This window comes from Pseudorca crassidens, chromosome 15 (genome assembly GCF_039906515.1).
Source record: "Pseudorca crassidens isolate mPseCra1 chromosome 15, mPseCra1.hap1, whole genome shotgun sequence".
NCBI lineage: Eukaryota > Metazoa > Chordata > Mammalia > Artiodactyla > Delphinidae > Pseudorca > Pseudorca crassidens.
Window position 1 is genome coordinate 66,264,684 of NC_090310.1, and position 25,120 is coordinate 66,289,803.

The 25,120-nt window shown below is 50.7% G+C and overlaps 1 protein-coding gene across 28 annotated transcripts in view; it reads left to right on the top strand.

Moving 5' to 3' along the window:
* EPB41L1 (erythrocyte membrane protein band 4.1 like 1) overlaps positions 1 to 25,120 on the top strand; it is a 126,378-nt gene that overhangs the window by 25,102 nt on the left and 76,156 nt on the right. The window lies entirely within an intron of this gene.

Below are 25,120 nucleotides of genomic sequence, written 5' to 3' on the forward strand. Positions count from 1 at the left end.
AAGTGGCGTGCCCCTGATTTTAGCTCAGGTCTTCACGCTTTGGGAGCTCGACTCCTGGCCAAATGTGTTACGGGGGTCAGCTCTGGGTCTGGCAGCACCGACAGGGAAGTGGGGGACGATTGTTACTGACCCTCATTTTTACCGCATAAGTTTTGGAGAGTGAGGGAGCAAGTGACTGAGTTAAATGACAGAGTGGCTGGCTTGGTGGCCTTGCCAAGTCACAGAAACACACACACAGGTCTTTTATGTTGGCTGCGCCGCGCAGCATGCGGGATCTTAGTTCTCCAACCAAGGATCGAACCTGCGCCCCCTGCAGTGGAAGTGCAGAGTCTTAACCACTGGACCGCCAGGGAAGTTACCCGCCCCCCCGCCACAGGTCTTTAAGTCCATACATTCAGGGTGATTGGGGGCAACCTGTCTCTCACTTTGGGGCCCAGGATTTCTGAAGCTGTGGGCCAACAGTGTCCCTGCTTGTTCAATGCAGCCTGCCTGGATCCTGAGCCTCTTCCGTTTCTCGCTTCTGTTTCCGGCTCCCCACCCCACCCCCAGGGCTGGGGCCTAGAAGTAGATTCTGCTTCCAGTCAATCCGCCACTGAGTCTTGATTTAGTCAACCAGTGTGCACTGAGTTCCTGCCCTACGCCAGGCACTGCCCAATGTGCTAGGACACAGAGGCAAACAGAGCAGGTATACACATGATCCGTTTTGAACGGCAGAACTTCGTAGCAGTCTCTGGCAGTTTCCAAGCAGTGGCGAGGAAGGTGTCTCTCGGCTCCCCCGTGGGATGCATGATTTTGAATTTGGGAAAATGTGCTGTGGGAGGAAGTAGGTTCTGGAAGCCCTGGGCTGAGGGGTTCCCTCTCTGCCATGGCCTTGCTGTGTGACCTTGGTCCGGTCCCTGCCTCTTTCTGGGCCTCCTCCTCCCTGTCTACCAAGGGAGGGGATTGGTTGAGATACGAGAACAGTCTCTGACGTTTGTAGGGCACCTGCCTGGCCCATGTGTCCCATGCTCACAAAAGCCCAGACTGATGCCAGGGTCCCTTCCTGCCAAGCGGTTGGCTTCTGAGTCTTGCAGGCCTTGGGAGTGGTCTCTGAACTGGGTTCTGAGCCCTTGGGAAAAGTTGATAGAATCATCAGCCCCCCAAATAGTCTGGCCTGTGGGCCCCGTGTCCCCGGCTGGCACTAGTGCTGACAGAACAGATTCCGGCAAGGCAGCCCCTGACACAGAAGCCCTGTCCAGCAGGGGCCCTGCATACTGGTGGGTTTAACCTCTTATGCTTTCCTTTGGGCAGGAGGTGGTGAGAGGTGGGGTGGAGGTGGGGTGAGAGCAAAACTTAAAGGCTCCCTGAAACATGGAGTTGACCTAGCACCTCCAAGGGAAGGGTGGCGAGATTGGAGACTGAGAGGGCAGGTTTTCCCAAGTCCACACCGAGTGTCAGTGCTGCAGAGCTACCTAGGAACGCCGATTTCCTGCCCCCCTCCTCCAACAGTCACATCTTGTGCTCAGCTATTTCCTGGGTCTTGGTTACTGAGGTTGGGGGAGAGCAAGGGGTAGAGCATGTGTGTCCCCAACAGAGCAGAGAGGGCGGGACTTCATCCTGGTGGCTGTGGTTGGGAGGGGAGAAGTGTTTGTGTGTCATTTTTGTCACATTTCCCTGCCTCCTGTCATGTCTCCCAGATAAGTTCCTGGGTCTCTTGCCCTGGTGGCACTGACAGCTGACACGTTGAGAGTCCAGAGGGGGAGGGGAAGCAGAGGGCAGGCCCTTGTTTGGCCACAGGAGGCCTGGCAAGTCCCAGCTGTGCCTGATTCCGGGTGACGGAGCAGTTCAGCACTGAGCGCCCACCCTGGCCCTGGGGCAGTGCCTGTGTGGCCTGGCTGGCAGGCCAAGAGGCCTCTGTGTCCTCCCTGCCGCTTAGCTCCTGGTGTCTGCAGCCTAGTCACACCCCTGTAGCTCTGGGCTCTGCCCCTTGGCCTGGGCACAGGCACTGGTTTGGCAGGTTTTGCTGCACCCATGAACAGTGGGAGGGTTGCAAGCTGGAGCAGGGCCGGCCGGAGGAAGCAGTGCTGCCCTGTCCTTGCCTCCCTCCCCACCCACAAGGCCAGCCTCACCTCTGCCCCCTTTGCCATCTTTCTCAAGGGAGGCTGCACGGGGAACTGGAAAGCAGAAGATGCTCAGACTCCTAGTTCTTTTTTTTTTTTCATTTATTCATTTATTTATTTATTTTTGGCTGCATTGGGTCTTCGTTGCTGCACGTGGGCTTTTCTCTAGTTGCGGAGAGCGGGGGCTACTCTTCGTTGCGGTGCACGGGCTTCTCATTACGGTGGCTTCTCTTGTTGCAGAGCACGGGCTCTACGCGCACGGGCTTCAGTAGTTGTGGCTTGTGGGCTCTAGAACTCAGGCTCAGTAGCTGTGGCGCATGGGCTTAGTTGCTCCGTGGCATGTGGGATCTTCTCGGACCAGAGCTCGAACCCGTGTCCGCTGCATTGGCAGGCAGATTCTTAACCACTGTGCCACCAGGGAAGCCCTAGACTCCTAGTTCTGACTCTATCACTTACTCAGCATGTCACATCTCTTTCCCTTCTTGGACCTTAATGTCTTCATCTGTACAACAGAGTTTTCAGCTCAGTAATCCTCAAACAGCCACATACTATGATTCTAGTTCAAGCTCTGCCATGTTCTTTCCATCCTTAAGCAGGTCATAGCACACTGAGTGCCTCAGGTCCTGAGTGGGTAGAATGAGGGCCACAACCCTTGTCTGTTTCCTGGGGAAGGTGATAGGATCAGCCAGCATCCTAGCAAGTAGCCCGTCTCTATCTGTAGTCTGGCCTGCCCTTATCTGGCTCAAGCAGAGGGAGAGAGTGTACCTAGACTGGGGGCTTACTCCAGGGCACCCACCACCCCGCCATCCTGAGCCCATAATTGCCTGGGAACCAGGCTTTCAGAGCTTCTCCATGAAGAGTTTGGGGGAGAACCTAGGGGGAAGGCCTTAGCACTTGCTGCCTCCTCTTCCTCCTGACTTTTGCATCAACTGGGGGTCCAGTTCAGGGGGAAGAGAGAAGGCAGGAAAAGTCCACCACTGCTGCAGCCCCGCTCTGTGACAGTGGGTACATTGCATTCTCTCACTGGTCCATATCTATACAGATCATTATATCCTCAGAAAATTCAAATTATGACAATGTATAGGTCAGGAGAAGGAATAGGAGTTAAAGAGGACATTTCCAGCCTGGGAAGGGAGGAGAGAGAGAGAAGGAAAAGAGGATTAACATTTACAGTGCCAGTTACTTTGCATACATTACATACGTTATCTATATTCTCAAGTCTCCTTTCCAAGTGGCAGGCAGAGTGGTCTTCGTAAAATACACATCAGACCATGTCACTCAGTGTCTTTCCTCTGCTCCTAGAATAAACTCTGAACTCCTTACCATGGCTACAGGGCCCTGAATGAGCCTGTCTCTGCTTCCCCCTCTCCAGTCATGTATCTCCTCATTGGTCATTTATTTCTTCCGTTGATTTAACAAATTTTTCCCCACCTCAGGACCTTTACATGTGCTGTTCTTTCTGCTTTGAATTCTCTTTCCCTGGCTCTTTGCAGTCTAGGATCCTTCTTATCCTTTACAACTCAGCTTAGTTAGACACCTTCCTTGCCGGCCCCACCGCACTGCTCTCTACCTCCGCCTTGATTCCTCACAACGCTTACCACAATTTGTAACCATTTGTCTTTTATTTTTAACAGCACGTTCGCTCCACATTGCATGGCACCTAGTAGATATTCAGTAGGTATTTGTTGGATGAATGAATGAATGAGTTGTAGGGAAATGAGATGCTAGTTAAGTGCCTGGCTCAGGGCATGGCTCTTAGTAGGTGCTCGGTAAATGGCAGCTTTTAGTGACAACCAACGTGGCTGGGATGGTAAATACCAGTTTATTGTGGCTAGAGCACGCATGCATGGGGCCAGGGGATGCAGTGGGAAATTAAGGTTGAAAAGGTGAGCTGGGGGCCTTCTCTGGCTGTCCAGTGGTTAAGACTCAGTGCTTCCAATGTAGGGGGCATGGGTTCGATCCCTGGTCGGGGAACTAAGATCCCACGTGCCACTCAGCATGGCCAAAAAAAAAAGAAAAGATAAGCTGGTACCAGATCCTGGTGATTCCTTGATGCTAGGCCAAAGAGTCTGGACTTCCTGAAAGACATTGCTGGGAGTCACAGCTGGGCCATTTCTGGGAACTGTAGAGCTCTACTTCTGAGCTGGGGGCTCAGACTCTTTATACTTGAAGAGGTCGTGCTGTGTGGTTGGGGGAAAGTAGGGTTGGAGGCAACCCCAGAGGAACAGGCTGGGCCCTCTCCAGAGGCTCTCTGAGGCAGGCTATTCCCAAAGCCCAGAAAGAAAGAGCACTGCCGGGAACAAGCTGTGTTGCCACTACACTGTTCCTGGGGTCGCAGAGGACTGGGGCCACCTAAGAGTCTGATGCTTGGACTGCTATTCTGGCTCATCGCCTTAACAACCATGTGACTTCTGCCAGCTTCATTCACATCTCTGATCCCATTTCTTCAGCCGTAAACAGGCTGCGCTAAGTACCTGCCTCATAGGGTCTTGGAGAGGATAAATGAAATGGTGCCTGCACAGGGCTTAGCAGAGAGCTAAAGGTGAGCTGTTATCTCCATCCAACAGTGGGGGCTTCAGAAAGGACATTCCAGGCAAGGGGAATCACAAGTGCAAACAAAAAAATGCACAGGCATGAAACAGGAGGATGCTTTGGAGTGGTGGGAGTTTGCTGCGCACGCTGGGGATGGCAAGAAAAGAAGAGTGGACCACAGGCCGGCCCAGGTCCTGCAGCGCATGTGTACTGGGCCAAGACCTGGAACTTGTCTGGAGGGTGATGAGGGCCACTGCAGGGTGTTAAATTGGGAATGGCGTGATGTGATTTCTGGTGGCGGGAGGATGGGTTGGAAGGGCAAGGCTGAGGCCTGGAGGCCAGTGGGCAAGCTGTTGGCGTGGCCCTCACCACTGTTGGCAAGCGGCAGTGGTGGGAAGTGATGGGCCTAAACTCGGGCATGTGGAAGGACAAGAGGGAACAGATGAGAGACTGGGTGACAAGGGTGAGAGGATGCAGCACAGGGCCTGATGGGTACGGGGCTGGGTGGGGAGAGCAGCCGTGTCCTGGATGGTGGCAGGCTTTCTTTCTTTCTTTTCTTTTTTTTTTTTTTTGTGGGATCTTAGTTCCCCGACAGGGATTGAACCTGCACCTTCGGCAGTGAAAACACAGAATCCTAACCACTGGACCACCAGGGAATTCCCTTTTCTATCTTTTTTTTCTCTTTTTTTTTAGGGTTTCTTACTAGGTGCCTGAGGGATCGTAGAGCTGAAAGCACGACCAGTGCATGTGGGTTTGGATGTCAATAGTTTGGCTTTTCTGGGAATTGAGAATCTTCCTAAAAAACCTTTTTTTTTTTGTTTTGACTCTCGGTGTGGAAAATCTTTCTAAAATCTGAATGATTGATTCCTCCCTGAGTGACAAGAGAGCCTTCTGTGGGGATGCTGCGCACACCTCGTCCCTGCTGGGCTAGGGACTGGGCAAGGGAAGGGGTGCTGGCTTGGCCTGTAGGTGGCCAAAGCTGGGGGTTTTATCTGGAAGTGGTTTTTCAGCGTCCATCAGTTTTCTTGTGATTTTCTTCCTTCTTCTCAAAGTGTGTACAAAGAAGTAATTCCGGGGAGTGGAATGATTTATGTATTCCAAGGCTCTGGACCGGGGGCCAGGCAAACTTTCAAAAGTGGTATAAGGGGGACTTCCCTGGCGGTCCAGTGGTTAGGACTCTGCGCTTCCACTGCAGGGGGCACGGGTTCAATCCCTGGTCAGGGAACTAAGATTTCGCAAGCCGTGCGGTGTGGCCAAAACAAAACTAAAAAATAAAACCCCAAAGTGGTGTAAGGTAAGCTCCTGCCTATGCCCTGCCCTCAGTAATTTTTCTGGTGAGTGTGGACTGGGCGCTGTCTTTCCAAAGAACCATAGGTCTTAGATTTTACACTTTACAGATGGAGGAAATGAGGCCCCAAGGGGAAGCGGGTGAGACTTGCTCAGGTCCAGTTGTGAATGAATGCCGGAGCTGGGCCTGGACCAGGCGCCACCCTTCCAGCTCCAGGCTCTCCTGTGGCTCCGCAGCTGGCACGGCCTCTCAGAGGAGTATGGGGCTGATGAGCTGAGGAACATCCACACAGGGCCCCAGCCCAACTCAGGGGCACGCACCTGGTGAGAGAGGACCCCCGCAGACAGGGCAGGACTCAGCTATTGTCCTAAGTCCCCAACTAAGAGGCCCATCCCTACTCCTCCTCCTGATCTGAGATGGGTCCAGAGGCCTGGCTGGAGGTCGGAGGCTAAAACCAGAAGGGTTGGGTTGGTTCCCTCCTTATGAGAAAAGGAGCAGAGAGCCCAGTCTGAATGGGGTGGAATACAGTCTGCATCCTACTTCAGCTGATTGCTGTGCTGAGCAGAGGCCTTTGTCTGCGTTGCCAGGGGAACCAAAGCTTCTGCCTCCTTCCGGGGCTGTGATTGGCTCCTGGTAGAGCTTGAGCTTTGGTGAATGGAGGGGCTTCCCTCCTGCCTACGTCTTCCATGGAGGTGAGAGACTAGAGCGAGGCTGCGGTCCCCATGGAAGCACCGCATAGGTTTTTGTGCTCTGCTCCTTCAGGTCTAGCGGCGATGGGTCCCCTTGTTCGTTCACTCTTTCATTTATCCCAGGCAGCATCCACTCCAGGCCCTTCATTCTTCCAGGTCTAGGAAAACTAACCTATGAGTCAGAGGACCTGGCAGAGCCACAGACTCACTCTTGGCCTTGGGCGGTTCCCTTTGCCTCCCTGGGCCTCAGTTTCCCTACTGTATGTAAAAACAAAGGCATTGGGCGAAACTCTCCGGTCCTTCCAGCTCCAACTTCCCTGACCACACAGCTCATACCTTCTCTTTGACTTCCCATCCTCCCGTCTGGCCTCTTGTTGAGCTCTGATCATGTTCTTTTTTGTAGGTGCCCATGCAAGATACAGGGCAGAATAGGGAGTTGCAACCAGCTCTTAGCATTGGTTTTTTTTTTTCCCCCTAGGAAAATTTTGTTCTCTGAAGCCTCTCCCAGAAGCCCCAAATCCTGCAGCGCCTCTTGTCTCATCCCTTTCACTTGGACCCAGGCTCAGTGTAATATGCCAAGGAGTAGCTAACGATGGATGCCCATCTCTGCTCAGGGCGGGGCGGAGCATCAGGCAGGGCAGAGCGGGCTGGGGCAGGTGGGGATGGTTGGAAGAACCCTGGGGCTCAGCAGTCCTGGGTTCCAGGCCTAACTCAGCTACATGCTGGCTGGGTGACGTCGGTCGGGTTGCTCAGCTTCAGTTTCTGCATCTGGGACACAGGAGTGGTAATGCCACCCTTGGGGTTTTGCAAAGGTTGAACGTGATGACACGCCTGCCCTACAGGAGGCACCGAGTCCCCTTCCCTGGTCTCTCCCCTAAAAAAGGTAGGGAGCTGGGGAAAGTCCAGACCGAGGAGGGCTGGGGGTGGCAGGGCCTGTGGTGCCACGTGGCAGACTGTAGCCGCTGGTCTTTCCTGGCAGCGCCAAAAAGCAGGGAGCAAAGCGTTGCCTTGGGCGGCTGATGTCTGAGTGGGGGAGGCCGTGTGTCAGAGCTAATGTTTGAATAACACTTTCAAGATCCTCCAGGGACCTCAGATAAGGATTTTTCAGATGAGCTGAAAATGGAGCAAAGTAATAAGTCTGAGCTCACTGGCAGGAAAGGGGGCAGCCTAATTGGTACTGGCCTTGTCTCGCCCAGCCATGCTCATTACCACAGGCTGACTGGGAGAGTGGCCCCTGCATCTGGACTGTGGGCTACAGTAAGGAAGGTCAGTTTTCTCAGAACGAGGGCGTAACGGGTGACTCGGCCCCGCTTCTTGTTGACTCACTAGATTGATGGTCAGAGGTGGCTTCTTAGGTCATTGGTCTTCAGAGGCTGGTTCAGCGTTTAGCTCTATGACCCAGCCTCGCGCCACCACTGGGCTGTGGGAGCTGCCGCCTGGGCCGGGCCACTGCCTGCCCTGGGTGTGGTGGGAGGCTGGGATGGGACAGTGAAGTGGGATGTGCGCGCTGCTGGGGGCCCTTCCCTCCTCTGCTCAGGTCTGCCGGGCTCTGTGATGAGGTGGGTGGACAGAGGAAGGGGCTTCTCAGGCAAAGAAAGCAGGCTGGTGGTGTGACTCTGGGCATGCTGGGTGTCTGCTTACACCAAGGAGGCACAGCATCTACGGCATGGGTCTCAAAGAGGCTGAGGAAAGGCCCAAGAAGTGAGTGTGTGTGTGTGTGTGTGTGTGTGCAAGTGCACCCGTGTATGTGCCTGTGTAGAATGTGGTCCCCACGAAAACAGGTGGCAGAATTGGTGTGTGGTTGTGGACCAGGAGTGCCTTGTCCTGAAGACAAAGAAACTCCTGACCGGGCTCTTCTACCTGAAGCCTCCTCTGCTTTGCTGGGCCTGGGCTGGGAGTGGATGGCTGTGGGGCAGAGCATCGCTGCTTCTCCTGGGTGCCTGGTTTCCACTGGAAGTCCTGCTCCTGGGACACTGGCCACTCTGAGACTCCTCAGGGGGGAACGTGTGCGGGTGGATGACTGATTCTTCCTGGTGCCTGGGTTGTCTTGTGAATGCTGTTGGGGACATAGGGACGAGCATCTGGTCACCAGCGCCTCCCAGGTGCCTCCCGGGGATCCCCACTTCCTTCTCTTCCCTCATCTCCGTGACACCACGCCCTTCTTTCCAGCTTCCCCACTACCTCCCTGGCTGGCTCGAATTTGCCTGTTCCCCCTCCTCTCCTTGACTGCTCAGTGTGTGGCGTCCTCAGGGCTCCATTGCAGTTTTTTGTTTTTTAATAATCCCTTTTTTTAAAAAAAATGAGCAAAGTAATAACAGTACAGAGATTTTGGAAAACAGGAAGAGGAAAAAAATGACTCCTGAGTGTTGCTGAGAGTTTGGTTTCCTTCCAGCTCTTTTTTTACACAGTCATCGTCCTCCCCAGTTCATCTTCAGGACTGTCCTGTGGTTTTCACTTAACGGTGGATGCGAAACCGCCTTCGGTGTCATTACAGAGGATTCCGTTAAATATGTGATCCATTCACCCCTTTTCCTGTTGATGGATAGTCAGGTTGTTTCCAGTTTGTTCTCTTGTAAATAACATGGCAATGAATATTGCCTAAAAGTGTTTTTTCTTCATTTCAGATGATGTCTCTGAGAGTGGGGACCCAGAAGGGGAATTCTGGGTCAAAGGCTGTGGGTGCCTTTCAGGCGCTCAGTAAATCTTGCTCAACTGCTGTGCCACTTTACAGCCCCAGCGTTCAGGGTGATGGAACAGGAATCGCTTTGGATTCCTTTCAGGTCTGCAGAACCTGTTCCTGGTGTCCAGCCCCTCATTCACTCTACGATGGGGGCAGAATAGGGCTGTGGAGTGAGGCTGCCTAGGTTCAGACCATGCTCCCCGCTTGACCTGCTTGACTCTGTTTCCTCGGCTGTAAAATGGGCATGATGGGAGTGACCGCCTCGCAAGGTCATCGTGGGGCCTTTTCAGTCCGTGTAAAGTGTGGAAGCACACAGCCTGGCACTTGATAGATGCTGAGCCATGGTGACAGTGGCTCAGAGAGAGGAAGCTACCTAGTGACTCAGACTGAGCTGAGGCCAGCACTCAGGCTTCTGCTTTCCGGGAAGTCTCTTTCCCTGAAGCCACCCTACCCCTGCAGATGGTCTGCCTTACGGGGATGTGTCCCTTTGTTGGAGAATGTGGTCAAGGGGCTGAGTCCGAGCGAAGCTGTAAGGTAGTGTCTCCCTTTCCTCCCAGAACCATCCGTTTTTCTGGAGTGCTGTTTCCACCAAAGGTGTCTCTCTGGCCTATTCCCTAGAGATGACTCAGGGTATGTTCTGGCCCTAGGAATCTCCCTGGCTGGCCCTTGAGGAGAAAATTTCATGGAGGGTTTCAATCCTGGAGGGAAAAGTGGGCTCCAAGGCTATATTAATTTTCTTTTTTTTTTTTTAAGGTTTTTTTTTTTTGATGTGGACCATTTTTACAGTCTTTATTGAATTTGTTACAATATTGCTTCTGTTTTATGTTTTGGTTTTTTGGCCACAAGGCGTGTGGGATCTTAGCTCCCCGACCAGGGGTCCAACCCACATGCCCTGCATTGGAAGGCAAAGTCTTGCCCATTGGACCGCCAGGGAAGTCCCAAGGCTGTATTAATTTTCTATTGCTGTTGTAACAAATTGCCAGGGAAGTAGTGGCTTAAAACAACCTGAATTTATTACCTTATAGTTCTGGAGGTCAGAAGTCTGAAAGTGGACCTTATGGGGCTAAAATCAAGGTGTCGACAGGGTTGTGTTCTTTGTAGAGGCTCCAGGGGTGAATCCGTACCTTGCCCTTTCCAGCTTCTAGAGGCCACCCACATTCCTTGGCTTGTGGCCCCCTCCTAGTAATGGCATCATTCCAACCTCTGCTTCCATTGTCACACCTCCTTCTCTGACACTCACTCCATCGCTTCCCTCTTTTACTTATAAGGACCCTGTGGTTGCATTGGACCCACTTGGATAATCCAGGATAATCTATCCATCCCCAAATTATTAACCTAATCACATGTACAAAGTCCCTTCTGCTACGTGAAGTAATATAGTCACAGATTCTAGGGATTAAGATGTGGTCATCATTGCGGGGGCCATTATTCTGCCTACCACAGTGGCCAATTCTGGAGGCATCTCTGGATTAGTGGACCCCCAGGTACTGCTGGAATTGTACCACCAACCTCCACGATGGAGGAAAGGTCAGGGGAACCCAGATCTAATTATGGTGCAGTTGGGGAGGGGCCTAAGAGACCGTATCACCAGGTTCTCTGTGGTGCAGGCCCCTGAGGGGAGGCAGTGTACCCTGCTGCAATGTGACAAAGGTGTTCCACAATGTAAGCATCAGAGGATGTAGCCCCTGGCCTTCACTGATAGGTGTGGGCCTGCTGTGAGGCACAGGAAGCCCAGCAGCCCCGTCCAAAAAGCGCCATCACTGCCATGTGTATATGTGTTTGTGTGTGTGGTTGGTCATCTCATCTGCGTCTCTGCAGCAATACTCTTGGGAGGGGCCAAGGAACAACTCTTTAAAAAAGCCCTTTCTGTTCTTGTTCTAAGCAAAATAATTACACAGGTGACTAATTTTATCCCTAATCCCGTAATTACTTTATTCTGTAACTGGTGAGAGGACTCCGAGCTGTGCCTATAGTGCCACTTTCGCTGGCCAAGCTGGCCTGGTCTGCCAGCACGGAACCCCGCCTTGCTTCTGCCCTGGGCCTTCCATGATGCCAGGGTTGCTGCTCTAGTTCCACTCTGGCTGAAGCCAGCTATACTTTGGTATTTGGGGTCTAAAAGACCATCCTCCCTTTCCCCCAAATCCACGCACAAACACAGCTGCCTGGAGAGTAAGAGCTCGTGATTATGGAATTAAGTCCGTAGGAGTCAGGAGATCTGGGCTCTCATTCAACGTTCTCATTAACTTGCTCCATGACCTTGAGCTAGTCATTTCCCTCTGGGTCTCGATTTACCTGTAAAATGGGGCCCTTGCCAGCTTTAACATTCCATGATTCCATGAGGGGAGCTGAGAGAGCAAGAGCTTTGAGACGGAGGTACCTTCTTGCTATCTGCTGGCAACATGATCCAATCATAGCATTAAAGATCGCAGTACTAACAAGAGACATCATTTATTGAACAAGCACTGTACCAGATCCTTTCTTTTTTTTTTTTTTTTTGCGGTACACGGGCCTCTCACTGTTGTGGCCTCTCCCGTTGCAGAGCACAGGCTCCGGATGCTCAGGCTCCGCGGCCATGGCTCACGGGCCCAGCTGCTCCGCGGCATGTGGGATCTTCCCGGACCAGGGCACGAACCCGTGTCCCCTGCATCGGCAGGCGGACTCTCAACCACTGCGCCACCAGGGAAGCCCCAGGTCCTTTCTTAATATTTTTCTCATTCTATATTCAAATGACTGTATGAGGGAGGCTTTACAGAAGAGGAAATGGAAGCAATGATTGTATAGGGACTTACCCACCAGGAAGTGGCAGAGCTAGGACTGTAAGCTCTGCTCTTAGCTGCTGCCCTCCCATTCAGCTGGGAAGTGGTGGAGCGGGGCTTTGCACCCAGGTATATCTGTCCCCAAAGTTCTTGCCTTTCCCATGAAGCGAACACCCCAGGGTTAGGCTTATCGGGGTGACTAAACCTCTTGAAATTTTAATATTTAAACAAAGTTGACACAACAAAAAAATAGGGAAGGCAAAATAGGAAACTCCAGTAGAACAGGGAGACAGGTACCTCAGGGTTGTGTTCCAGCTTTGCCGCTGGCTCACATTATGACCTTAAGCAGGTTCCCACTTATCTCCAGGCTTCAGTGTTCCCATCTGTATGACAAGGGATGGAATTAGATGGTCTCCAAAGGCCTTCCTGGTGTTGAGGCTCTGCAACCGTAGGTCACCTGGTTCCGGAAGTTGCCGTGGGGTGGAGGTCAGCCCATGGTGTAGGCCAGTGGGTAGGTGAGTTGGCAGCCCTGGTAGTTTCTATTATGTCCAGTCCCGTGAGAACGGAGACTGCTCAGGTTTCATCCCACAGAGCATCTGCAGAGCCACTGAGGTGGACCACGGAGTCAAGAACACAGTGGAGGAGGTCATTTCCTGATGCTCCTGCATGGTTCCTGCCCAGCTTGGGCTCTTCGCTCTCTCTGGGGTCTGAGTCTGGCCTCTGCCTTTGCTCCAAAGACTGCACTAGCCTCAGCCAGGGACAGACAATGGCTGCAAGTCTGTGTGTGGTTTCTCTGGCGGGTGCCTAGAGGCCTAAGCATAATGAATAATAAAAGCTACTTTGTGTTTCTTAGGATGACCGCATGCAAAGCACTTTTCTTGCGTTATTATGTTTGATTCTCTTAAAACCATATGACACAGGTGCTTGGTCATTCCCACTTAACAGTTAAGGAAACAGACGCTGAGAAGGTTGAGTAATTTTCTCCACATCACACAGCTAGTGAAGGATAGCGTGGGATTTGGGGTTCTGACTGTAGAATCCTGGTCTTGGTCTTATGTCTTGGTATCCCATGGGCTGAAGGAATAAGCATGAGGTTAGGAGTCAGCTGGTTTTTAAATCCCTACTCTCTGTTTACCGTCTATGTTTACCATCTGTGTTTCCTTGGGTAAGTTACTTTATCTGTCTGAATTTGCATTTCTTTCTCCATAAAACATTAATACCTGCCTGTTAAGATTAAAGGTTACTGAGATGATGATGTAGGACAGTGCCCAGCATGTGGTCGCTGGTCCCTAAAGGCCTTTTACCATTTGCCCCACTCTCTCCTTCCCACTTTCCTCTATTATACCAGAGGGTCCTGCCACCCTGGAGTGCTCCCCACATGTAGCACATAGCTCAAGGCCTTTGCACATGCTGCTCTGCTGCCTGGAAGTTGCCATCTCTACACGTTCTTTCTTCCTTCACTTCCTCTGGGCTTTGATCCTTCCTGTTTCTCTGAGGATCCTGGGCAGTGGTGGAGGAATGAGGCTAAATTTTCCCACAGGCTTGTGCTCCAGTGATGACGAGAAGCACCACGCGGTGGGGACAGAATTGAGGATAGAGAGCAGACCCTGAGCATCCTGGAGGTGCAAGTCTCTACTGAAAATTCCTCCATTTATGCTCCGTGGCTTTACAAGGGTGCGCATGCAAAGTGTGTGTTTCCTCTTTGGGTCACCCCATTTCTGTATTAGTATACTCTCACTTTTTCAGTTCTTTCTCTAGCTTGGTCTCTTAGTCTTTTACTCTCTTCCTTGGTTTTCAGACTGGCACTTTTTGTTAAACATTTTTTATTGTGGTAAAATGCTCATAACTTAAAATTTACCATCTTAACCGTTTTTAAGAGTAGAGTTCAGCAGCGTTGGGTACGTTCACGTTGTTTTGCAGCCGTCATCACATCTCTCACCAGAACTTTCGTCCTGTAAAACTGAAACTCTATACCCATCAAACAATAACTTTCTACTCTTCTCTCCTCTCAGCTCCTTGTAACCACCATTCTACTTTCTGTATCTACGATTTTGACTACTCTACATATACCACATAAGTAGAATCATACAGTGTTTGTCCTTTGTGATTGGTTCATTTCACTTAACATAATGTCCTCAAGGTTCATCCATGTTGTAGCATGTGTCAGAACGTCCTTTTCTTTTCTTAAGGTTGAATATTCCGTTGTATGTATATACTGCGTTTTGTTTATCCATTCATCCATTTGTTTATCCATTTATCCATTCATCAACACAAGTGTTGTCGGACACTTGTGTTGCTTCCACCTCTTGGCTATTGTGAATAATACTATGAACATGGATGTACGAACATCTTTTCGAGACCCTGCTTTCGATTCTTTTGGGTAAATTTACCTGGAAGTGGAATTGCTGGATTAGACGGTTAGCACTTTTTTTTTTTTTGCGGTACGCAGGCCTCTCACTGTTGTGGCCTCTCCCGTTGCGGAGCACAGGCTCCGGACGCGCAGGCTCAGCGGCCATGGCTCACGGGCCCAGCCGCTCTGCGGCATGTGGGATCTTCCCGGACTGGGGCATGAACCCATGTCCCCTGCATCGGCAGGCAGACTCTCAACAACTGCACCACCAGGGAAGCCCAGCACTTATTTTGAAAGCCACTGTTTATTGTGTGCTTACTATGTGCCAGGAACTGGGTTAAGCACTGACATGTCTTGCCTCATTCAGTGCCTACATTCACTCTGTATCGTGAATACAATCCAGTGATAGAATTATCTGCAATTTGCAGCGGAGGCTGCAATTTGCAATAAAGGCTCAGAGAGGCGAAGTTATTTGCTCAGTCTCCCAGCTGGGAAGCACTGGAGCAGGGCTTGGAGCTCTGACCTGCTGCCAGTCCTTGACCATCGTGCTGTACTGCCTCCCAGTGGCTTCTTGTTCTCCACCTGTCCATCACGTTTTCTGCCTCTGCTGTGTAGTTTCTCTCGTTCGTGCTCACATTGTCATTCTCCTGCTTTGTGTGTGTTTATTCTCTCTCGAGACTGTGTTCACCCTCTCTGGAAACTTTGAGCAACTTGAGTAAAGCCCCTCTGATTATTAAGAAGTTTTTGTGACTTGGAAACCTGCAGAGAGAGGCCTGTAACTTGCTTTCTAATCATGGTTCTCTGGATTTATAGCTGCCTCTCTCCCAGTGGCCTATGGGATCTCCTTCTGCGTCATGTGGTTGCGGATCCACAGAAAACCTGCCCGGTAGGGTCAGTTCCCCTGGGGGCAGGGGCACTGTATCCCCCAAAGGGGCAGTGTGGGAAGAGAGAAGGCCCAGCCAGTCAGAGTGGGATTCTCCTGGCTCACTGGTTTCCTAGCAACAACACAGAGGCAGAGAATTTTACAGAAGAATGGAGAAAGAGAGGCTATGATGTGGGTTCCAGCACACTTGCCTTTTCCGGAACTTCAAAACAATCAGCGCAGACTTCCCTGGTGGTGCAGTGGCTAAGAATCCGCCTGCCAATGCAGGGCACACGGGTTCGAGCCCTGGTCCGGGAAGATCCCACATGCCACGGAGCAACTAAGCCCATTCGCCACAACTACTGAGCCTGCGCTCTAGAGCCCGTGACACAACTACTGAGCCCGCGTGCCACAGCTCCTGAAGCCCACGTGCCTAGAGCCTGTGCTCCGCAACAAGAGAAGCCACTGCAATGAGAAGCCCGCGCACTGCAACAAAGAGTAGCCCCCGCTCACTACAACTAGAGAAAGCCTGCACGCAGCAACGAAGGCCCAATGCAGCCAAAAATAAATAAATAAGTAAATTTATAAAATGGGACAGCCTGGTTAAAAAAAACCAAACAGAGCAAAATATCCCCAAGTTTGGGTGATTTACTGATTATCTAGTCCAGCTAGACTTAAAATTTACATATTAATCAATCAATTTCTTTAGTCAATCTATAATCAATTTCTATAGTCCTTTTAAAACTTTTTTATTCCCTGAGAAAACCAAAATTCAAAAAGAGTCATGTACCAAAATGTTCATTGCAGCTCTATTTACAATAGCCCGGAGATGGAAACAACCTAAGTGCCCATCATCGGATGAATGGATAAAGAAGATGTGGCACATATATACAATGGAATATTACTCAGCCATAAAAAGAAACGAAATTGAGCTATTTGTAATGAGGTGGATAGACCTAGAGTCTGTCATACAGAGTGAAGTAAGTCAGAAAGAAAAAGACAAATACCGTATGCTAACACATATATATGGAATTTAAGAAAAAAAAATGTCATGAAGAACCTAGGGGTAAGACAGAAATAAAGACACAGACCTACTGGAGAACGGACTTGAGGATATGGGGAGGGGGAAGGGTGAGCTGTGACAGGGCGAGAGAGAGTCATGGACATATACACACTAACAAACGTAAGGTAGATAGCTAGTGGCAAGCAGCCGCATGGCACAGGGATATTGGCTCGGTGCTTTGTGACAGCCTGGAGGGGTGGGATAAGGAGGGTGGGAAGGAGGGAGACGCAAGAGGGAAGACATATGGGAACATATGTATATGTATAACTGATTCACTTTGTTATAAAGCAGAAACTAACACACCATTGTAAAGCAATTATACCCCAATAAAGATGTTAAAAAAAAACTTTTTTATTATGGAAAATTTCAAACATGCAGAAGAGTACTAGAGAGAATATTATAATGAACTTCCATGAACCCATTGCTCAGCTTTGACAATTTTCAGTAAATAGTCACTGCCCATCTATCCAACAGTGTGGAATTGAAATAGTTTATTATTCACATTTCTAGCTCCATGCATCACACACAGTAGTTGCTCAGTAAATAAGTAAATGCTGGATGATTACAAATCCTTTCCCCTCTCTGGGTCTCAGTTTCCCTATCTGTGTGGTAAGAGGGTGGGACCAGATGATTTCTAAGAGATGCGGCGTGGTACGGTGGTCAGAGCATACGCTTTGGTGTTAGACACACTTGTTCAAATCTCGTGCATTCCTTAGCTGAGTGTCTTTAGGCAGATTTCATCTCAGGTTCCTCATCTGTAAAATGGGGATGCTAGCTCCTGCTTCTCAGGGGTGGTTTTGAGCACTGAATAAAGTAACTCTTTTGTGACTAGTACTTATTACTGCTATTTTTAATATTAATATTCAGATGGGAAGATTCCATGTATTTCAGAAATGCAAAAGTACATCGGAATTGACCAGAATTCAAACCCTAGGATTCAGCTTCTTTTTTTGTCCCAGTCGGCAGATAGTCAGGAGCTCAAGAAAAGGGAAGTACAGCCAGAGCCAGTGCCCCAAGTGTGGAGCTGGGAGCAGGCCCAGAGTGGGGGCCATGCAGGCTGATGCCATCTCCTCCTCTCCCTGCCCCTACCACACATGGGTGCCACAACCCCTGTGAGAGGAGCCTGCTGGCTGCCCCCTCCCTCAGTGAGACAGGCCCAAGCTGGAGAGCCCAGAGGTGGAGAGAGAGGCGCCACAGGATGTCGCGTTGCTAGGAGACCCGAGGAGGCAGCAAGGACCCGTTGCCAGAGCTGGAAGGGAATGATGGACTGGTGTGGAGATGCAGGGCATGTGGCCCCAGAAGGGCTTTTGTGGGGTTCTGGGCAGGGGGTGGTGGTATAGCAACTGTGAGCTCAGCTGGGCGGAGGGGCTCTGTAGAATTCGGCTCCTAAGAAGTGGGCTCAGGGTAACCTGTTCAGTTCTTCCATTTAACTCCTTTTGTGTCAATCTCAGACCTGCATTTGAATCCTGACTCACTCTGGGACCTTTGGCAAATGTTGTGCAGCTATACTTGCTGGGCCTCATCTGTACAATGGGTATAATAATGCCTGCCTCACAAACCTTTGGGAGGGTTCAGTGAGATGTGTACAATAAAGTGCTCTATAAAAAGGAAGACAAAGTGTAAATGTGAAGGTTCACTACCACTCTTATCTTTATTATAATAATTATTATTTCTCTTACTGTAGAATGAGACACACTCTCTCCGGGATTGGACTCTCCCTGTCTGCATGAGTTTCATGAACAGGGGGCCTCGGAGGAGGGGACTTCCACTGTGGAGGCCTGTGTCAGGGGACTCTGGGCAATGGCTGGATGGGGCCCCCAGTTAGTGAAATCCCAGGGGGCAACTTGAGGAAGGCAGCAAATTTCAAAGCCAGAGGGAGACTTGATAAGAGTGGTGGCTGAAGTGGCGGGGGGCGGGGGGGCTCTGCTGAGATTCCAGGAAGGGCTAAGATGGTTCAGGCCAGAACCTGTGAGTGAGCTGAGGGTTATGGGCCTTTCTTGTTGCCTCTCTTATATAAATAATATATGTCCACACACATACACACAGCAGAAAATAAACAATGAAATAAAACCAAACCCAAACAAGCACAGAAGAAATTCCGCTATCATAAAACAATCCCTGGGAACGTTATGTTTTGAACATTTCCTTCCAAGTTTTCTTTTTTCTATGCATGCACATACTTTATAGAAATTGGGTCACATGTCCCATATGCTTTTAAAAACTCTGCATTATGTTATGAACATTATTACATAGAATCATATAGATCCATGACACTATATTTTAACAGCTGTATAGTATTTCAGGATATGTGTTATCACTATTTATATAAAATACCCACTATTTTTGGACATTTATATTAATTCCAAATTTCCACTTCACTCTGGTATACAAGACTCCTGTATACAACAGACAAATGTTCTTATGGCTACATCTTTGAGTATATCCACTGGTCTCACAGATAAATTCATAGAAGAGGAATTTCTGGATGAAAAGGTATGCACATTTTTAAGGCTTATCATGCACTTTTCCAAAGTGCCCTCCAGAGGGGACTTTCCTGGCGGCCCAGTGGTTGGGACTCTGCACTCTCACTGCCAAGGGACCCTTTACTCCAGAAAGATGAAACCAGCTGATGGCTGCATTGACACTATCTAAGTCTGCCTGGTTGACTGGGTGCCCATTCATAACCAGATTGCAGTGGTGTGGGAGTGGGTAGCTTACAGATAGACTGGGCAGGGGAAGAGGTATCAACAGCCACTCTAAAAGGACTTGTGCAGAGAGAGGCCCCTGGTGGCCTGGTGGCACTGGCTGGACTGGGCTGGGCTGGGAGAGGCTGTCGGTCTGGATCGGCTGCACTAGCTCAGGCTGGGCGTCTTGCCCCTGGTGTGATCCTGGGCTCATGCTGGTGTGATCAGCATGGTCACCAATCCAAGGCATTCGTTCCAGAAGCCAAGGCAGCCTGTCTGGCCATGCTGACAGACGTGGACATTCGCGTAGTGGGTAGTGATTCATCGGAGCTGGTGGTGGCAGCGGGAGCTCTGACAGAGTGGAACGGCTCTCACCCGTCCTGTCACTCAGCCTTTAAAAATAACCCTCACCTGTTCCAAGTGGCCACACCACCAAGTGTCTGGAAGTGCAGTCCCTTGGCTGTGGCTGTGCGAGGGAGGGCATGGGCGTGGCGCTGTGTGTGTGTGTTTTGGGGGGGCTGGAGGTGGCATCTTGGAGTGTCATTAGTGATTGGCATCTGAGCCAAGGATTTGGGGTGGGGTAACAAGAGGCCAGACTCCTCCTCTTCTACCTTCTCGTGGCCGGGGACAATCTGTCTACTCTTTGGGAAGTGCCAGAGACAGCTGGTGGGGCAGGGGTGTCTTTCAGGACCATGTGCTCACTCTCTGCTGAGTCGGGGGGGACAGTGTGGAGAGACTGCCAAGGCCAAATGACAAGGGTGGAGGTAGGCTCTTGGAGGGATGCATAGCATTTAGCCGATCAACAACTGAATCTTATGAAAGCCCATTTCACATCTCATCTTTTTGGTGAAAATTTTAACACAGGGTTCCTTTAAATTAGATACAAATATAGCTGACTTCTTATCATGATGACTAGTGACCATCTAGCCAAGGTTTCTTAACCAAGTGTCCACGGACCCAAGGTGTGACCTATGCATGGGTTTCATGAGGTTTCTTGATGCTTGACATCATAATAAGGTGTGTGTGTGTGCATGCACGTGTGCCTGTGTGCGTGTGTGTGTGTGTGTGTGTCTGGATGTGTGCCCATGTGCATTTTTCTGGGAGAAGCTCTGCAGTTTTTATTGCATTTTCAAAGGAAACCATGACCCATAAAAGGTTAAGAACACACTAGTCCAACACCCTCACATTAGAGGCAAGAAAATTGAATCCAAAGAGGAAAATGACTGCCCGAGATCTCACAGCCGAGATCAGAAACCAGGTTTATTGACGCTGTCCTCCCTGGCTAGTTCCCCGAGTCAGGATTGAGCCACCTACAGTAGACAGAACCCCAGGCACCATTTCCTATGCCCTTTTGGCTGGCATGGGTCCAAATGAAAAGGCTTGAGGCTTTCAGTGGCAGTGGGCAGCTGGGTGCTCACCTCCAGACATCCTATTCGCAGGTGGTCTTGTAGGGGAAGACTCCTGGGGCATCTCCTGACCTGCTTCCTACCGGGACATCTTAGCTCAGGACATTCAATCTGCCCCTTTTGCCTTGACATTCTCCCCTGGTGGAAATGCTCCCTTGACACAGGAAGTGCCCCTGCCTTCCGGGAGAAGAACTGGCACTCTGGGCCTGGAGAAAAGTAAATGGTGGGATGGGGAGTGGGCCTAGGAATATTGTATGATGGACAGGCAGGTAGAGACAGATGCTGGTCCATTTTCTGTGGGAGGAATTCAACTTTGTACCATAGGAGTATAGATGAAGTGGCCCATGAGGATTAAAAATAATTAACATTGGGCTTCCCTGGTGGCGCAGTTGTTGAGAGTCCGCCTGCCGGTGCAGGGGGCGCGGGTTCGTGCCCCGGTCCGGGAAGATCCCACATGCCACGGAGCGGCTGGGCCCGTGAGCCATGGCCACTGAGCCTGCACGTTCGCAGCCTGTGCTCCGCAATGGGAGAGGCCACAGCAGTGAGAGGCCTGCGTACCGCAAAAAAAAAAAATAAATAATAATAATTAACATTCATTGAGCACTTCCTATAGGCCAGGCACTCTTCTCAGACAAATACATGTATTAACTCCTTTAATCCTTATAAGACTGAGGCACAAAGGTATTAAGCACAGCTAGTAAACAGCTGAGCCAAGACATGCACGACATGGAGGCAGGTCTTCCGACTCCAGGGTGTAGAGGTGTAGAGTCTGGAACCAGAGTGGGCTCCTAGCCTCTATGCCAGGAGCATGCATCAGAATCAGGAGAGGGCTGATAAAAGCACAGGCTGCTGCTCTGAACCCCCAGTTTCTGACTTAGTAGATCTGGGATAGGGCCCAAGGATTTGCATACCGGGAAGTTCCTGGGTGATGCTGCTGTTCCAGGGACCACACTTTGAGAACCATGGCTCTCTGCTTTCCTGCTCACTGATAGGAAGAGAGGAACCCAGGGAATAGACGTGGTTATTGATCTCACCTGGATTATTGCAATGCCTGCCCTGGGTCCAGGCCTCTCTTACCTCCAGGTACCTACCCTTTACCGGGGACAAATTAATCTTCCTAAAGCCCAGCTCCGATCATGTCGTACTTCCGCTCAAAGTCTTCTGGTGTCTCTGCTGTGTGTACCGGCGCTGTCCAGTGGAACTGGCTTTGGTGATGGAGATGTTCTACGTCTGCACTGTCCAATATGGTAACCATCAACCACACGTGGCTATGACTTTTACATTTTATCCCATTTTAACTAATTTAAATGTAAATAGTCACGTGTGGCTACTTGCTGGACAGTGCAGGAAACCCTTGGTGTGCCATTTGAGGCTCCCATTGGCACTATATGCCATTCCAGCCCCAGCCTCAACCTTTGGCATCCTTGGTTCTGGGTCATTCAAGGCCAGTTTCCTGGGAATTCTCTGGCAGTCCAGTGGTTAGGACTTGTCGCTTCCACTGCCAGGGCCTGGGTTCAATCCCTGTTTGGGGAACTAAGATCCCGCAAGCCACGAGGTGCGGCCAAAAAAAAAAAAAAAAAAGCCAGTTTCCTGAGTCTCCCCTGTACTTCCCACAACCCTGTGCCTCGTTTTATGCTATCTCCTCCGTCTGGACTGTCCTTCTGGCCTGCCTTTAATGCTCAACCTAAATGCTACCTCTGCCTTGAAGCTTTCTTTGACACCTGCTCCTCTCTCATTTCTTTCCCCTCTGAACTCCCAAAACATTTTTTCCCTTTCTGACAACCTTTAGTATTTTAGCCTTCTATTGCGGTTGGCTGATTTGTTGTTTCCTCTCTTTCCTTAAACTTTCAGCTTCCGGAGAACGTGACCGTGTTTTCTAGTGAGCCCATGCCCCCAACACAGGTCCCTCCAGGCACACAGAGGCTCTCAATAAATCCCACAAACCTTTGCCCTGGTGCCTTGGGGAAACAGAGATGGATAACGTGCCCTTCCTGTCTTCAGGCTGCCACAGGCTCTCACGAGAGTCTGATTTGTGCCCAGAGGACCACTGAAGCTAATGGTTATTTTGGGCAGGAAGATAAAAGCCACAGAGGGCCCAGTTGGCCAGGAGAGTCTGGCAAGAGCTGCCCAAGCAGAAGCCTGGGTTTACATACACAGACGGCTTCTCTCTGCCCAGCCTGGCCTGGTGCGAGGAAATGGGAACATCCAGACGTGGCTGCCTGGCCATTTCATGAAGCTGGGGATTAACAGTGATGCAGCGGCTGGTCTAGCTGTCTGGGGCAGATGGGTGGATGAGGAGAGGATTGCAAAAACTGCAGAGCAGTGCCAGCTCCTGGAAGTTGAATATTGGCTAGGTGGCACCTGGGCTGGGAATGTAAGTGCAAGAAAATGTTTGTAGTCTGAGCAGCGGACAGACAGCAGGTGAAATTTTGCTGGTCTGGCTTGGGGGTTTATGAGTTCTTTAGGACAGTCCCTATTGAAATGGAAAGATGGTTGGAAAGAAAAAAAAACAAAACCCAGCTTTCTAGCTTCAGACTAAGAGTATTTCACACCCCAAAAATCTCTAGCATAGATTCATCTCTGGGACAAAAACATTAAAAAAATAAACCTTATTGAAGTTATAATATAAATGCAGAAAAGTACACAGATCATAAGTTTACACATATTTATGTAACTACTTCCCAGACAGGAACTAAAGCATGGCCAGCATCTTTAGAGTAAATTTGTGTTAAATCAAATGTATGCAGGATTAATGGTGGACAAACAAGCTGTGGAATCAGGCAAACCTAGAATTGAATCCTGGTTCCCCCACCTACTAGCAGTGTGACTTCGGACTAATGGCTTATCTGCTGTGAGCTTCATTTCCTCCCCTGTAAAATCAAGGTGGAATATATAATCTCTGCCTTACAGAGACGTAAGAAATTAAAAACTGAAAATGTACGCATATTGCTAGACACAGTGCCAGCACGTAGAGGGGTCCCAAAGGCTCTCTGCGATGGTGATGTTGATTGATGGTGTCGCTGCAGCATCTTCTGGCGCAGGGGACCACAGACAAACACACATAGCCTCTCTCCTGTTGCCTCCCACTGCTCTCAGCCTCAGTGTGATCCTCTCCAAGGTCTCTTCAGACTGCAAGGGATCTGTGATGCTGTGATGATGCAAACCTCAGCTGACACTTCAGGCACCCGATGGGAGGCTGGGTGGATGTCTGAATCCAGTGGGAACGTGGCCAGATCTTTTATGTTCAGGCCCCAGGAGTATGGCTTCCAGACGTCTTAGGAGAGGGCTGATTTACCCGGGGCAGCAGGAGCATGGAGATCCATTAAGAAATGTAGCCGAGGTGGAGTTTGGGTCAGCAGGATTCAGCATCGGCAGGGTCCTGGTATCCTGGGTGAACTCCTGACTCCGGCTTGCTCCCTGGCCTCTGGCTCTGAGAGTGCAGATGTGTCCCCAGGGACCTACACCATGCACGTATTTTGAGCTGGGCACTGGGGGGAGCAATTCACACATCCCAGGGCTGGAGGGCAGAGTGTAGGGGGGAGGGGGGAGGCCAAGAGGTTCCTTCTAGCTGGGAGGGCTTATTGTAAAGGGGAGGGGATCAGGAAGGACTTCCTGGAGGATGGCTGAAAGAATGACCGTGGGAAAGGGAAAGAGGGTCGCCCAGGGAGAGAAAAGAAGCTCTGCAAAAGCAGAGGGGCAGTGCCAGCACCGCCGCGCCCTGGGGGCCCAGAACCATTGAGTCTGACTGAGCTTCCCCGCAGGGACCCTGAGGATGAGGCTGAAGAGGCAGGTGAGACCAGGCTGTGAAGGACTGCAGAGTCAGGCAGAGAGATTGGAGTTGCTTCATCAGAGAACTGTGGCCACTGAAGGCTCTTCCCACGAGGGAGCAGAGCGGGACCAGCTCCTTAGAATATGCACAGTCATCCGACCCACATTGTTTTTGGCCAAAGATAGTGGCCAAGTGTTCAAGCCACTAGAGTGGGCTGTGAGAGCCTCTGGGATGCGCAGCCCTGTGCAGGGGCCTGGCTGTGGGGGAAGTGCCGGGAGAGGGAGAAGGGGAGGAGCGATGGAAAGGAAGGGACGGGCAAGGTTCCCATCTTTGACAAACTACAGTCTTGTTGGAGAGGTCAGAGAGCCTCATCACAGCTGAACTCCAAATTCAGAAGTAGAGACAAGAGATGTGTGGTGGGCCCAGCAGGCTAGAGGAGGGACAGACTGGGTGGCAGAGGCATGGAGGGTGAACTTCCTGGAGGAGAGGTGACCTTTGGATGCTTTGGAGGGACTGAGGGTACCGCAGGGGCCTGCTAAGCCCTTCCTGGGTATTCTCTCATGTCATGGGAGCTTGAAGAGGTGGTGCGGATATTACCCCCATTGTACAGAGGTGGGAACTGAGGCTCAGAGAGGTTTAGGCCCTGCCCAAGGTCACACAGCTCCTGTACTATTAGTGTAACTCCCCTGTCCCTGCCCCCGACCCCCTCCCCGGAGGTAACCATTGCCCCCAGGCTCTTCACCACACTAAGGATGGACAAGTGCTTCGTGCTGTGTGACCCTCTGCAGCTTCATCATCATTCCAGGCCAGAGCATGACCGAAGGCAGGAGTGTGTAGTTCCCACGGTCTGGGCTGGAAGGTTTGAGGGGACGGCAAGGTCCCTGGGGACTGTAGTGCTTTGGGAGGCTTCTTGGAGGAGACTGAAGGAGAGGCGGTAGGGGC